Here is a 15,195-nt window from a genome sequence, read left to right as displayed (position 1 = left end):
ATACTGGTTTGTTTTTGAATATTTTATTCAAATGAAGGTCTTTTTTTAATACCTTGGAGTTCAAGGCTAGCCTCAGTTACACAGCATGTTCAAGGCCAACATATAACCCTGTCTCAAAAGTAATATAGCAGGGCTGGAAAGATGGTTTAGCAGCTAAGGCACTTGGCCTACAAAGCCAAAGGGCCCAAGTTCGAGCCCCCAAGATCCACATAAAATCCAGATGCACAAGGTGGCACCTGCCTCTGGAGTTGGTCTGCAGTGGCTGGAGGCCCTGGCACACCCATTTTCTCTCTCTCTCCCTCCCCCTCTCAAATAAATAAAATAATAAAACAGAAGCTTTTGAACTCAAAACATATGGACAAAGACCTATATCTTCCACTTCTCACTCCTTTTGACATCTCAAATCTCCACCAAGAAAGCTGCAGGAGGACGGCACCTGTTCCCACGCCCAGGGGGCTGTTGGAGAGGGCACACTGTAATTATCTCAAAAAAATAAAAAGCCCTTGGGAATCTCAACCATTTTCCAGAAATAAAACCAGGGACGCAGTCACGCATTTAAACACAACAAACATTTCCATGCTATAAAAACCGAATTTGCCCTCTCCCGTGAAGTGTCTCGGTGGCAGGTACCTAAGTGGTGGGATGGTCGGATGTGCTGGACTGTAATCCCAGCCCAGAAAAGCAGTGGAACCCATCCTAGTGAAGCACGCATCTGCCACGAGGCCTTTGGCGCTATGGAAACTTAGAAAAGCACACAACGTAAACTTTTTTTTAAAAAAATCTTTTTTTTTTTAAGTGTTGAGCAACCTCAGAGACCCTTCCTGGTTTGGCTGGAACTTGCCGGTGCTTGCACGCCCCCTGGCCTGCTGGCGTCCGGCTCCCACGCTCCCTTCCACTAGGGGACAGGGACAAAAAGCAACTTTTGGAAATAGCAAGTGTGTCCATAAAAGCAAACGTGCCCGGGCACTTCGCAGCCTCCAATCGGGGCCGCTACAGCTGGTGGCGCACGGGCCCCCTCTGGGCGCGCCCCGTTCTGCCCACCAGGAACATCATCCGCGGGAGGACAAGGTGCGACCGTCAGACCCTAAAGGCCACTGCAGACAACAAAGACCCCCGTCCCCAAACCATCAAGATGCAATTATAGAATCCCGGCGCTCCCAGCGCCCCCTTCCGCGTCCGGATGGCCCCGGGATGGGGGGGGGTCTCCATCCCGGGTACGCCCCGGCCGCAGATTCCCGGGTCCCAGCGATCGGGAGGATGTTGGGGAGGGGGTGGCTCGCCGGAGCTTGGCCATCTCCAGCGCTCGTGTCACGCGGCGTTCAAAAATCTTTCCCGCCCAGGCGTGACGCGGGGGATGAAAACAATCAGCGGAGCCCGAGCGCCGGGGCCTGGAGCGGGCGGCGGTGGGGACGCCGAGGGGGTGGCGACGGAGGGGGTGGGTGGGTGGGTGCGGACGTCCTCGAGGACCCGGGCCCAGCTCCAGCCCTCCACCCCCCCCGCCCCCGAGCCGAGTCCCCTTTCGGAGCCGGGCGCCGGGGCCCCGGAGGTGACACAAAGAAGCCTCGGAGAGCGACGCCGCCCGCCGGCGCCCGCGCGCATCCCCGGGGCGCCCCGCCCGCCCGCCCGCGCGCCCGTGGACAAGTTTGCAGCGCCCCGCGCGCCCGTGGGGGCGAAGTTTCCCGCCGCCCGGCTCGGAGCTGCGCACGGGGCGGTTCCCGCGCCCCACCGCCCCGGTTCAACACCACCACCACCACCACCACGGCTCCCGGAGCCTCTTCCCCCGCGGGCTCCCGGGACCCACAGCGGGGCGCCCGGACGCACCACCCACCGTCCGCATGGATCGCAGGCTCCGGGCACCCGTGTCCCGCCGGCCTGGCTCTCCGGGTCGCTCGTCCCACCCGCTCGCTCGTCCCCGATCGCGCTCGCTTCCCGGGCCGGCCGGCCGCAGGCTCCGGGCGCAGCACCGCGCGCTCCGCTCCTCGGCGCTCGCCAGCGGTAAACCACGCCCCGCGCCCGCCCGCCCGTCCCGCGCTCGCCGCTCGGCGGCCAGTGTGCTGCGCGCCCGCCCGCGCCGGAGGCGGAGCAGCGCCGTCCACCGCCCAGCCCGCTGCCCCGCCGCGACGCGCTCGGCCCTAGGGAGCCTCGCAGGTGGGCTGAGGGACGTGCCAGCACCGATCGGAAGGCTAACCATCCTTGGCGTAGGTAGGGGACGGCTGGGGACAAAGGGAACTCCGACCCCCCCACACACACCAAAAAAAAAAAAAAAAGAATACACACTTTTCAGAGCGAGTTCACTTGTCCACCGAGCGTGGATTCTAGGTCTCAGAAGTGGAGGTCTGGTGATCCCCTGCAAACCAGCTGCCACACCCCGATGGAGCCCTAGTGGACACTTTGCGCAAGCAGGACTCTCCTTAGGTTACCTGGGCAGTGGTCTAGACCTTAGGACCACCTGGGGAGATGGGGAGGGGCTTGCTAACAATGCGGATTAGTGTGTCCCCTCCCTCCTCGGGTCCCCAGATCGGGGGACGAGGGTCTGTCTCTACGACTGACACTCACGGTGGGGGGGGGGGGAGTGGATCCTTGAGAATCCATCTTGCAAGTGTCAGATTTTTTTTTCAGCAAATTCTCAACCCCTAAGATTCAAGATGATGTCACCGACTCTCACTCACCTCTTGCGCTGTTATTACAGTACTATTGAGGCGCTAAAAGTTCTACATAAAAGATACCGCCTCGCTATTATTACACAAAGAAGCAGTGTTTTTAAAAGACTTCGCTGCTGGGTTTGTACCACAGGTTTTTAAGTATCCCAGGTTAGCCTCGAACTTGCAATGTAGACTAGAATGATCTTGGTCTTCCTTGCCTTTATCTCTTGTATGCCAGGGTTACACACGTGTGTGGCAAGTCCTGGTTTAGGTGGGGCTGGGGATTGGGCTTTGTGCAAACAAGCAGTCTACCGACTGAGCTTCTTAAACCCCAGCCTCAGTTTAACTTAAACTTCCAGCTTCATTACCTGGTGTGGGTGCAAAATGCTGCTTGGAGTGCTTAGTTAAGTGCAGTGCTTACTGCCCAAAGTAAATGGTAAGGAAGAGACATTAGAAATTTGACAATGTGTTCAGTTAACGTGTTACTGGGGAAATTATTGGTGAATTGTACCAACAATTTGGGACAATTATTTTTTTAAAAAAAATTTTTACCGTGCCAAGCATGGTGGCGCAGGCCTTTAGTTCCAGCACTTGGGAGGCAGAGGTAGGAGGATCGCTGAAAGTTTGAGGCCACCCTGAGACTACATAGTGAATTTAGTGAATTCCAGGTCAGCCTGAGCTAGAGTGAGACCCTACCTCGAAAAACAAAACAAAACAAAAAATAATAATAATTACCTCTGTGAGTACTGAGGTGACTTAAATAAACCTCTGTTTCGTCTGTCTGTCTTCACCCAGCAGCATCTCCACGCCATTCCTGGCTCTCTGGGTTCATTCTGAGGGCCTCACTTCTTGCACTACCTGTGCCTACATCATGTACTAGTAATGGTTTGGGGGACTGGGGATGTGGCTCAGGCTCAGTTGGTAGAGTAGTTGATTGGCATGCACGAAACCCTAGGTTCAGTCCTCAGCCCCCCCATACATTTGTTAAAAATTATTTTATTTATTTATTGGAGGAACCAGAGTGGCAGATAGAGAATGGGCACATCAGGGCCTCCAGCCACTGCAAACGAACTCCAGATGCATGTAGCACCTTGTGCATCTGGCTTACATGAGTACTGGGGAATCGAACCTGGGTCCTTGGGCCTCCCAGGCAAGCACCTTACCCAATAAACCATTGCTCCAGCCCAACACTCCATAAATTTATTTGTAGTGATACACATTTGTAATCTCAACAATCAAGAAGTAGAGATGGGAGGCTCAGAAATCCAAGGTCATTGATTACATATTGAGTTCAAAGTCAGCCTGTGACATGTAAGACTGTTTCAAAAATAAATAGGGAGCTGGGAAGATGGCTCAGCAGTTAAAGTCACTTGCTTGCAAAGCCTTCCACCCAGGTGTGATTCCCAGTTACCACATAAAACCAAGTATATCAAGTGGCACATGCATCTGAATTTGTTTGCAGCAGTAAGAGGTCATGATATGTTCATCCCCTCTCTCTCTTTCTCTTTCTTTTTCTCTCTGTCTCTCACACATAAAAATATTATTTAAAATAAATAAATAGGGGCTGGAAAGATGGATCAGTGATTAAAGGCACTTGTTTGCAAAACCTGCCAACTGGGGTTCAATTTTCCAACACTCACATAAAACTGGACCCAAAGTGGCATATGCATCTGGTATCCATTTGCAGTAGTAGAAGACCGGCTATGCAAATACATGCATGCATGTGTGCGTGCACAAATAAATAAATAAAATCTTAGAGCTGGAGAGATGGCTTAGCAGTTAAGGCGCTTGCCTGCAAAGCCTAAGGACACCAGTTCAATTTCCCCAGTACCATGTAAGACAGCTGCACAAGGTGGCACATGCGTCTGGAGTTTGCAGTGGCTGGAGGCCCTGGTGTGCCCATTCTGTCTCTCTCTATATATCTGCCTCTCTCTCTTGCTCAAATAAATAAGTAAATTATCTTTAATTTTTTTGAATAGGTAGATATATGCTTGGTGTACATCAAAGGTCTATAAAGCAAGAAGATTCTCTTGTTCCCTGGGTGTGTAAGTAGAACTGTTTTGCTTATAGGATTCATGTGAGTCACAGGGTTGGTTTCAAGAAGTGAGACTCCAGGGGTTTGTAGAGCCATCTACAAAGCATTCTCGACCACCCTTGTCTTCACCAGTCATTTTGTTCATTTTCCTCCTGTGTCTTGTTTTCTTTACAATACGTACTACAGATCATTGTGACGGCACTCTCTGGAGAAAATGTTAGAACTAATTTCCTAATTATTGTTCCCTTCTAGGCATCTATGCTACACACCCTCAACGTGGAAGGATTGTTGCCGTGCATTGTGTCTACTGCAGTTAAAAAGAGTCCAGAATACAGGGTCTCAAAGTGTTCTCAGATGTCTACAATTAAAGCCTTCTAATTACCTGTGGTTTCTCCTAGGCATGCCAGTTTGGGTGTTAAATTAATACCTACTTTTAAATCAGCACATAAAACTAATGACAGGAGTATTGAAACAGATCCTTGACTCTTTGAAGTGAACATTAAAAATGTGATGCTAAGCCAAACACAGACACACCTAGATCTTGTGATGCACAACACGGAGCCTGTAAACAGATGGCTCACATGCTTGCATCTCTGGAAAACTGGTCCATGAACCTCGCCAGGCCTTCCTTCTCCCATGTGTCCTGGGGAATTGAACCTGGGTCCTTAGGCTTCTGCAGGCAAGCACCTTAACCACTAAGCCATCTCTCTAGCCCTTAAATGTTTTATTTAATAAAATAAAACCTTTGTGTTTATAGAAAATGACCCATGGGTTGCAACAGCCCACCTGAGAAATTGTACCTGGGGCTGGGGGATATAGCTCAGTGGTAGAGAACTTGCCTAGCATGCACAAAGCCCTGGGTTCAGTGCCCACTGGGGGAAAGCTAAAATATGTGTCTGTGGTTGGGTACACATGCATGTTCTTCGAAGGCGAGAACCCCTGATGTAGATGCTCCATTCATGTTTGCACACTGTACCAAGCAGCTGGTGGGCTTAGCAGGTGACAAAGCCTGAGTGAGCTGGGGATCTTCATGCCATTAAAGGATCTCAACTCACCACTGTTAAAACTCAGTAGCGGGGCTGGAGAGACCGCTTAGTGGCTAAGGTTAAGCACTTGCCTGTGAAGCCTAAGGACCTCAGTTCTAGGCTCGATTCCCCAGGACCCACGTTAGCCAGATGCACAAGGGGCGCATGCATTTGGAGTTCGTTTGCCGTGGCTGGATGCCCTGGCGTGCCCATATTCTCTCTCTCTCTCTCTCTCTCTCTCTCTCTCTCTCTCTCTCTCTCTCTGCCTCTTGCTCTTTCTGTCTGTCTGGCATTCTCAAATAATTAAATTAAATTAATAAAATATAAACTTAAAAAAAACTCAGCGGCAACTGCTATGATCCGGGCACAGGTGACGCTCAACTAGAGCCGTTTGCATCCCTGCGTCTCACGCTACTTGAGAACGTGCACATCCTCATCTCTGCGTCGCAAGTTCCTAAGTACGGCGCTGGGGGCTGAGGCGATGGCTCCGTGGATCCAGCACTCACTGTTCCAGCTGGAGTACCTGAGTTCAATCCTGCCATCTCATGGACCCCCTTTGGGAAAAGCCATGGCAGGCTTCTGTAATTCCACCACGCGGACGACAAGATGGGAGGGAGAGATGGAAGAGTTCCTGGGAAGCCCCTGGCGGGTGCAGCAAGGAAGAGCAGAGCAAAAGCAGGCGTGAGAAGCCCTGCTTCCCCTGAGGCGGACGGGCGAAGGCCCACCGAAAAGTTGTCTTCTGACCTCCACGTCTGCTGTATGTGCGCGCGCGCACACGACTATGTGCACACACGAACACACACATACAAAATCTAGTTAGTTAGTTAGTTATTGGAGAAAGAGAGAAAGAGGAAGGCAGAGTGAGCATGGGCACGCCAGGGCCTTCTGCCACTACAACTACAAACAAACTCAGGATACATGTGTCACTTTGTGCATCTGGCTTTACATGACTACTGAGGAATTGAACTCAGGTCATCAGACTTTGCAAGCAAGCACTTTTAACCACTGGGCCATCTCTCCAGCTCCATCAATAAATTTTGTAAATTTTTTAATTTTTATTTATTTCAGAGAGGGAGACAGAGCGAATGGTCATGCCAAGGCCTCCAGCCTCTCAGACAAATTCCCGATGCATGGCCACCTTATGCATCTGGCTTATGTGGTCCTGGGGAATCAAACCTGTATCCTTTGGCTTTGCAGACAAGTGCCTTAGTCACTAAGCCATCTCTCCAGCACCGCCCTCATAAATAATTTTTTTAAGAATACAGGGTCTGAAGAGACTGCTTAGTGGTTAACTCACTTGCCTGCAAAACCTAAGGACCCAGGTTCGGCTCCTCGGAATCTACATAAGCCAGATGCACAAGGTGCATGTGTCTGGAGTTCCTTTGCAGTGGCAGAGGCCTTGGAGCACCCATCTTGCACCCCCTATAAATAAATAAAAAAATTTTTTTCAAGGTAGGGTCTCACTCTAGCTCAGGCTGACCTGAAATTCACTATGTAGTCTCAGGGTGACCGCGAACTCTATGTGATCCTCCTACCTCTGCCTCCCAAGTGCTAGGATTACAGGCATGTGCCACCACACCCAGCTAAAAACAAAATATTTTTTTTAAAAAATGCAGGGGGCTGGAGAGATGGCTTAGCAGTTAAGCACTTGCCTGTGAAGCCTAAGGACCCCCGTTTGAGGCTCAATTCCCCAGGACCCACGATAGCCAGATGCACAAGGGGGCACACGCGTCTGGAGTTCGTTTGCAGCTGCTGAGGCCATGGCACGCCCATTCTCTCTCTCTCTCTCTCTCTCTCTCTCTCTCTCTCTCTGCCTTTCTCTCTCTGTCACTTTCAAATAAATAAATAAATAAATAAAATTTAAAAAGAATTCAGGGCTGGAGGGATGGCTTACCAGTTAAGGTGTTTGCCTGCAAAGCCAAAGGATTCAAGTTTGATTCCCCAGGACCCACATTAGCCAGATGCACAAGGGGGCGCACAAGTCTGGTGTCTGTCTGCAATGGCCAGAGGACCTGGCACGCCCATTCTCTCTCTCTCCCTCTTTCTGTCAAATAAATAAATAATAATAATAAAGCCAGGTGTGGGGCTGGAGAGATGGCTTAGCGGTTAAGCGCTTGCCTGTGAAGCCTAAGCACCCCGGTTCGAGGCTCGGTTCCCCAGGACCCACATTAGCCAGATGCACAAGGGGGCGCACGCATCTGGAGCTCGTTTGCAGAGGCTGGAAGCCCTGGCGCGCCCATTCTCTCTCTCTCCCTCCATCTGTCTTTCTCTCTGTGTTTGTCTCTCTCAAATAAATAAATAAAAAGTTAAAAAAAAAAAAAAAGCCAGGTGTGGTCGCACACGCCTTTAATCCCAGCACTCAGGAGGCAGAGGCAGGAGGATCACCATGAGTTCAAGGCCACCCTGAGACTACATAGTGAATTCCAGATCAGCCTGGGCTAGTGTGAGACCTTACCTGGAAAAACCAAATAAATAAATTAATTAGTCAAAAATGCATTTGGACTGGGCATGATGGTCCACACCTCCTTTAATCCCAGCACTTGGGAGGCTGTGAGTTCAAGGCCAGCCTATGCTAGAATGAGACCCTCAAAAAAATAGAAATAAAAAAAAAAGAAAAGCAATTGATTTTCTCCTAGGAATTTCATTCCAGTCTTGTATGTGGGTTCCATGTAGACTACTGTGGAACTGCATCTACATTTAGCAAGAATGAGTACAAAGTAATGAGCAAGTGATTCTCCGTGGTGGGCACCTAACGGAGTAATGTAACCAGTAGAGTCAGCTCTCTATCAACCCCAACATTATTAAGTGGTAACAATGGAACTGGATACAGGGACAGTGTATTGAATAGCGACACAAAGAATTGTTTTCTGGAGGCAAGTATCCATGCTTCCCAGCAGATGAAACATTTTCTTGTCTGTCCCTCTATGTTACCAGTAAGAACAAAAAGAAACCGGGTGTGGTGGCACTGGCCTTTAATCTCAGCATTCAGGAGACAGAGGTAGGAGGATCCCCGGGAGTCCAAGGCCTGCCTGAGACTACATAGTGATTTCCAGGTCAGCCTGGGCTACAGCGAGACCCAACCTTGAAAAACTAAAAAGAAGAAGGAGAAGAGGAGGGAGAGGGAGACGTAGAAGGAGAAGATAAAGGAAATTGGCTTAGCGCTTAAGTCTCCCTTGTCAGTATCTCATCTCTGCTCACCTCAAGGAACAATCTTTTGCCACGGTATTTTTCAACCCTTTGGGAGCACATATACAAACCAGGAATAAAAATAGTTGGCCAGAAAAACAGCTCTGTTATTCTTTGTCAAAAAGTCCGATCACACCCTGTAAAGGTCCGAACTCCTTATCTCCTCCTGGTCTTGCTTCCTGCCACCCGAGAAAGGAACAGAAATAAACAGTGGTTAATTGCTCCCTCGACCAGTGCCATCCATTGTTCGGACAAAAGCAGAAAGCTGTGTACAGCAAAGTGCAAGTAGGCATGGCCAAAACAATGAATCAGAGTCCAGCGTTGTGCAATCTGAAGAAAAGTTAGCAAGAATATGCTACGGTACAAAGAGGGAGTGTGCCAAAAGTGCGGAGCTAACAGGCAGAGGAGCATGCGAGTAATAACTGCCTTTACTGCAATTATTTTAGTCTGTAGCTGTGGGGTTTTCAAAGGTTTCATTTCAAAGAGCACTTTTACTGAATTGATAAATTAGAATACCGTATACTTTTAAACTCCACAACTAGCCTCAGTTGTATAACCAGGGTCAGGTTGAGGCCTCCAAGTAACGTGTTTACTAATGGCATAAAATTAGTAGCTACAGTGCCTGAATTAGAGCCTAGGCAAGCTGCGTGTGTTGACCGAACCGTGTAATCACAGCTCTCAGGAGGTGAGGCAGGAGGATTGAGAGTTGAGGCCAATGTGGGGTACATAATAGGGTCCCATTTTAAAAATTCATCTGAGCCGGGTGTGGTGGCGCACGCCTTTAATCTCAGCACTGAGACTACATAGTGAATTCCAGGTCAGCCTGGGCTAGAACGAAACTCTACCTCAAAAAAAATCACTTAAAAATGCTAAACAAGTTTTGTGGGTTTTTTTTAGGTAGGGTCTCATTCCAGCCCAGGCTTGTTTTGTTTTGTTTTGTTCTAGGTAGGGTCTCACTCTAGCCCAGGCTGACGGGTAATCCACTATGTAGTCTCAGGGTGGCCTCAAACTCATGGCAATCCTCCTACCTCTGCCTCCCAAGTGCTGGAATTAAAGTCATGTGCTACCATGCCTGGCTCTTTCTTTTTTGTTATTGGTTGTTTGTTTTGAGGCAGGGTCTCACTCTAGACCAGGCTGGCCTGAAACTCACTCTGTAGTACAGACTGGTCAAGCCTAAAGGACCCAGGTTCAATTCCCCAGTACCCACATAAGCCAGTTACACAAGGTAGCACATGCGTCTGGAGTTCATTTGCAGTGGCTAGAGGCGCCCCGGTGTGCCCATTCTCTCTATCTGCCTCTCTCTCTTTCTCTTCCAAATAAATATTTTTTTAAGTAATAAAGCAGGGGCAGGAGAATCATCATGAATTTAAGGCTACCCTTACACTACAGAGTGAATTCTAAGTCAGCTTGAGCTAGAGTAAGACCCTACCTCAAAAAAAGCAAAAAAATTAATAAAAGGCAGGACACAGTGACACACACCTTTAATCCCAGCACTCAGGAGGCAGAGGTAGGAGGATCATTGTGAGTTCGAGGCCACCCTAAGACTACATAGCGAATTCCAGGTCAGCCTGGGTTAGAGAAAGACCCTACCTCAACAAACAAAACAAACAAACAATAAGGGGCCAGATGTGTTGGCACACACCTTGAATCCCCAACACTTGGGAGACAGAAGTAGGAGGATCACTATAAACTCGAGACCAACCTGGGACTATAGTGAGTTCCAAGTCAACCTGGTCTAACCTGAGACCCCACCTCAAAAAATAAAAACTAGAGTGGAAAGATGGCTTAGTGGTTAATACACTTGCCTGTGAAGCCTAAGGACCCATGTTCAATCTCTCTCCAGATCCCACATAAGCCAGATGCACAAAGGTGACACAAACACAAGGTCGCACATGCCCACTAGGTAGTGAAAACATCTGGAGTTCAATTGCAGTGGCTAAGGTCCTGGTGCACCAGTCACCTCTCTCTCTCTCTCTCAAATAAAAAATAAATAAAAATAAAAAAGTAAAGAAGGACTGGAGAGATAGCTTAGTAGTCAAGGCGCTTGCCTGCGAAGCCTAAGTATCCATGTTCAACTCTCTAGATCCCACGTTAGCCAGACACACAGAGGTGAGGCAAGTGCAAGGTTGCACATGCCCACTAGGCAACACAAGCATCTGGAGTTTGAATGTAATAGTTGAGGCCCTGGTATACCAATTCTCTCTCTCTCTCTGTCTCTCACTGCGCATACACCCTCTGTCTAAAAAAATAAATAAAAATAGCCAGGCATGGTGGCACACGCCTTTAATCTTGGGAGGCAGAGGTAGGAGGATTGCCAAGAGTTTGTGGCCACCCTGAGACTATACAGTAAATTCCAGGTCAGCCTGAGCTAGAGGGAGACCCTGCTTCAAAAAAAAAAAAAGGAAAAAGTAAAGAAAAGAAAAACAAGTCATAAAGAGCTAGAGAGATGGCTCAGCAATTAAAGGTGCTTGCTTACAAAGGCTGTGTTTGATTCCCCAGCACCCATATAAGTCAAATGAACAAAGTGGCACGTGAATCTGGTATTCATTTGCAGGTGGCAAGAGGTCCTCTTATGCCAATTCTCTCTCTCTTCTTGCAGATAAATGTTTTAAAATATAGTAATAAAAAATAGGCAGGGGGAGCCAGGCACGGTGGCGCACACCGTTAATAACAGCACCCCAGAGGCACAGGTAGAAGCATCAGTGTGAGTTCAAGACTACCCTAAGACTACATAGTGAATTCCAGGTCAGCCTGGGCTAGCGCGAGACCCTAACTCAAAACAAAACAAAACCTTAGCTAGGCATGGTGGAGGACGCCTTCAATCCCAGCACTCGGGAGGCAGAGGTAGGAGGATCACCGTGAGTTTGAGGCCACCCAGAGACTACACAGTGAATTCCAGGTCAGCCTGAGCTAGAGTAAGACTCTACCTTGCAAAAGTGAAAAAATAAAAGCTAAGGGACTGGAGAGTTGGCTGAGAGGTTAAGGCCCTTGCCTACAAAGCTTAATGACATGAATTCGATATCCCAGTACCCACATCAAGCCAGATACACAAGGTGGCACAAGCATCTGGAGTTCATTTGCAGCAGTTGGAGACCCTAACATGCCCATTCTTTCCCTCTATATCTCAAATAAATAAACAAAAATATTCAATAAAAAAATAGCTGAGCTGGAGAGATGGCTTAACAGTTAAGACACTTGCCTATGAAGCCTAAGGACCCATGTTTGATCTCTCTCGAGTTCCCATGTAAGCCAGATGCACAAAGTGAAGCAAGGGCAAGGTCACGCATGCATACTAGGTGGCACAGATGTCTGGAGTTCAATTGCCGTGACTGAGGCTCTGGAGCACCAATTCCCTCTCTCTCTCTCTAAAATAAAACAAAAAGTAGCCATGCGTGGTGACACATCTGTAATCCCAGCATGTGAGAGACAGAGGCAGGAGGATCACAAGTTCAAAGCCATCCACCACTACACAGCAGCATGCCAGTGCCACATAAAAAGACCATGCCTTAAAACTGGAGTGGTGGTGCACGCCTTTAATCCCAGCACCCGGGAGGTAGAGATGGGATGATTGTTGTGGGTTCAAGACTAGCCTGAGAGTACATAGCGAATTCCAGGTCAGCCTAGGCTAGAGTGAGGCCCTACCTCAAAATTCCCCCGCCGCCAAAAAAAAGAACACGTCTTAACTACTCTCCCTACCCACAAAAAAGAAAAATAAAATAATGCTCTCCTCCTAAAACTTTAAAAGTGCTCTATGAGGCTGGAGAGATGGCTTAACAGTGAAGGTGCTTTCCAGTGAATCCTAAGGACTCCTCAGGTCCCACGTAAACCAGATGCACAAGGTGAAACAAGTGCAAAATCACGCATGTGCACACGGTGGCACATGTGTGGAGTTTAATGGCAGTGGATGGAGACCCCGGTGAATCAATTCATTCTCTCTCTCTCATAAAAAGTGCTCTATGAAGGAACTGCTGTGGGGGCGGGGAGTTCAGCATTTAAAGGCTCTTGATTGCAAAGCCCAATAGCCTGAGGTTTAATTCCCAAGCCACCATGCAAGTATCTGGTGTTCATTTGTAGCAGCAAGACTTGGCCCTGGCACATGTGCATACAAATATGCACTTACATATGCAAATAAATGAGTAAAACTTAATAAAAACAAAGAAGTGTGCCAGGCATGGTGGTGCAGGCCTTTAATTTCAGCACTTGGAAGGCATGGGCTAGAGTGAAACCCTACCTCAAAAAATAAAAAATAAAAAATAAATTAAAAAGCCAGGCATTGTGGCGCATGCCTTTAACCCCAGCACTTGGGAGGCAGAGGTAGGAGGATCACCGTGAGTTTGAGGCCACCCTGAGACTGCATAGTGAATTCCAGGTCAGCCTGAGCTAGAATGAAATCCTACCTTAAAAAACAAACAAACAAACAAACATACAAACAAAAACAGCCAGGCGTGGTAATACAAACCTTTAATCCTAGCACTCAGGAGGCAGAGAGGAGGATTGCTTTAGCCTGAGACTACCTACATAGTGAATTTCAGGTCAGACTGGACTAGAGAAAGACCCTACTTCAATAATAATAATAATAATAATAATAATAATAATGACAAAATAAAAATAGAAAATAACTGCTGGATGAAATGGAAAATATAATACAAAGAAGATAGCTTAAATAATGACAATAGAAATGTTACATATAATACCATTAATCCATACTCGCTTCGGCAGCACATATACTAAAATTTGAACGATAAAGAGAAGATTAGCATGGCCCCTGAGCAAGGATGACACACAAATTCATGAAGTGTTCCATATTTTTCAAAGGGGAAAGTGTGGGGGGGAGGGAGGAAATTACCATGGGATATTTTTTTATAATCATGGACAATGCTAATAAAAATTTTTAAAATAAATACTTAAAAAAATAATACCATTAATCCCAGTACTCAGGAGGCAGAGGTAGAAGGATCACTCTGAGTTTTAGGCCAGCCTGAGACTACATAGTGAATTCCACATCAGCCTGGGCTAGAGTGAGACCCTCAAAAAATAGAAGAAATATTACGTATCAGAGTAAGTAAAAAACACATCAGAGATTACAAAAAATATATATAGCTTTAAATTTGTCAATAAAAAAGGAGCTCAGTGCTGACCTCCCACACGGATGGACTGGGTGTGGGCTGTGAGCGTGCGTGCACACTGACGAAAGTACAAAACAGGGAAATGCATATTTGTATGCATGTCGAATGATCACACTGCACTCCAGGGATATGTACATTATGTGTCTATTGAAAAATTTTCAATGAAAGAATAGCCAAAGATGATCTGGATTTTCAATGCACAAACCTAAACCAAAGTCAGTCATAGATATTAGCAACACAAAGGGTTCGAGACAAAAAAAAATTACAAAAGCAAAAAATACAGGGCATGGTGGCACATGCCTTTGATCCCAGACACTTGAGAGGTAGAAGGATCACTGTGAGTTTAAGGCCTCTGTCTTTTTTTCTCTCTGAAATAAACAAATAAATAAGAAATAAGAAAAAAAAAAAACCACCAAACAGTGTGTATGGCATAAACTTATTTTTCCCTTTTACTGAATGAAACACACCATTTGACTGCTCATCAAACTTTTGTGGAAGGCGCTGGAGAGATGGCTTAGTGGTTAAGACACTTGTCAGCAAAGCCAAAGGACCCAGGTTTCATTACCCAGTACCCACATAAAGCCAGATGCACAAGGTGGTATATACATCTAGTCTTCATTTGCAATGGCTAGAGGCCCTGGTGCGTCTATTCTCCTTCTCTCAATCAATAAATAAACAAAATATTTTAGCATTTCATAACTATTGATGATTTATTTTTGTTTTTCAACAAAATAATAAGTGCTCGCTTCGGCAGCACATATACTAAAATTGGAACGATACAGAGAAGATTAGCATGGCCCCTGCGCAAGGATGACACGCAAATTCGTGAAGCGTTCCATATTTTAAAAAAATAATAATAATAAAATAATAATATCAGCTGAGGCCATCCTTGAACTCCTTATGTAGATGAGAATGACATTAGACTTCTAATCTTCCAGTTTCTACCTCCCAAGTGCTGGGGTCATAGGCATACACCATTGTACTCTGTTTTATGCAGTACTGCAATTGGAACCCAGGGCTTAATGCATGCTACACAATACCAATTGAGAACATCTCCAGTCGCTGCAAATGAATTCTAGACACATGCGCCACCTTGTGTAGGCCTGGGGAGTTGAACCTGGGTCCTTTGGCTTTGCAAACACCTTAGCTGCTAAGCCATCTCTCCAGCCTTTTCAAAAATA

The 15,195-nt window shown here is 47.3% G+C and overlaps 1 protein-coding gene and 2 non-coding genes across 8 annotated transcripts in view; 2 read left to right on the top strand and 1 right to left on the bottom strand.

Annotated features, from left to right (window-relative positions):
* Syne2 (spectrin repeat containing nuclear envelope protein 2) overlaps nt 1-1,939 on the bottom strand; it is a 392,771-nt gene extending 390,832 nt beyond the window's left edge. For all 6 annotated transcript variants that reach the window (XM_045155524.1, XM_045155526.1, XM_045155527.1 and 3 more), the window contains exon 1: nt 1,829-1,939. The gene's annotated coding sequence lies outside the window, so the exon portion shown is untranslated. The remainder of the gene's footprint in view (nt 1-1,828) is intronic.
* An 11,652-nt stretch (nt 1,940-13,591) lies between these two features.
* LOC123462458 lies at nt 13,592-13,698 on the top strand. Its single transcript, XR_006638280.1, has one exon. It is a non-coding gene; the product is annotated as a U6 spliceosomal RNA (small nuclear RNA).
* Nucleotides 13,699-14,752: 1,054 nt separating this feature from the next.
* On the top strand, nt 14,753-14,859 carry LOC123462415. Its single transcript, XR_006638237.1, has one exon. It is a non-coding gene; the product is annotated as a U6 spliceosomal RNA (small nuclear RNA).
* Nucleotides 14,860-15,195: the final 336 nt, after the last annotated feature.

Source organism: Jaculus jaculus, chromosome 7 (assembly GCF_020740685.1).
Source record: "Jaculus jaculus isolate mJacJac1 chromosome 7, mJacJac1.mat.Y.cur, whole genome shotgun sequence".
In the NCBI taxonomy this organism is placed as follows: Eukaryota; Metazoa; Chordata; class Mammalia; order Rodentia; family Dipodidae; genus Jaculus; species Jaculus jaculus.
The sequence above is the reverse complement of the archived record's forward strand: the minus strand, read 5'-3'. Positions and strand labels throughout refer to the sequence as shown.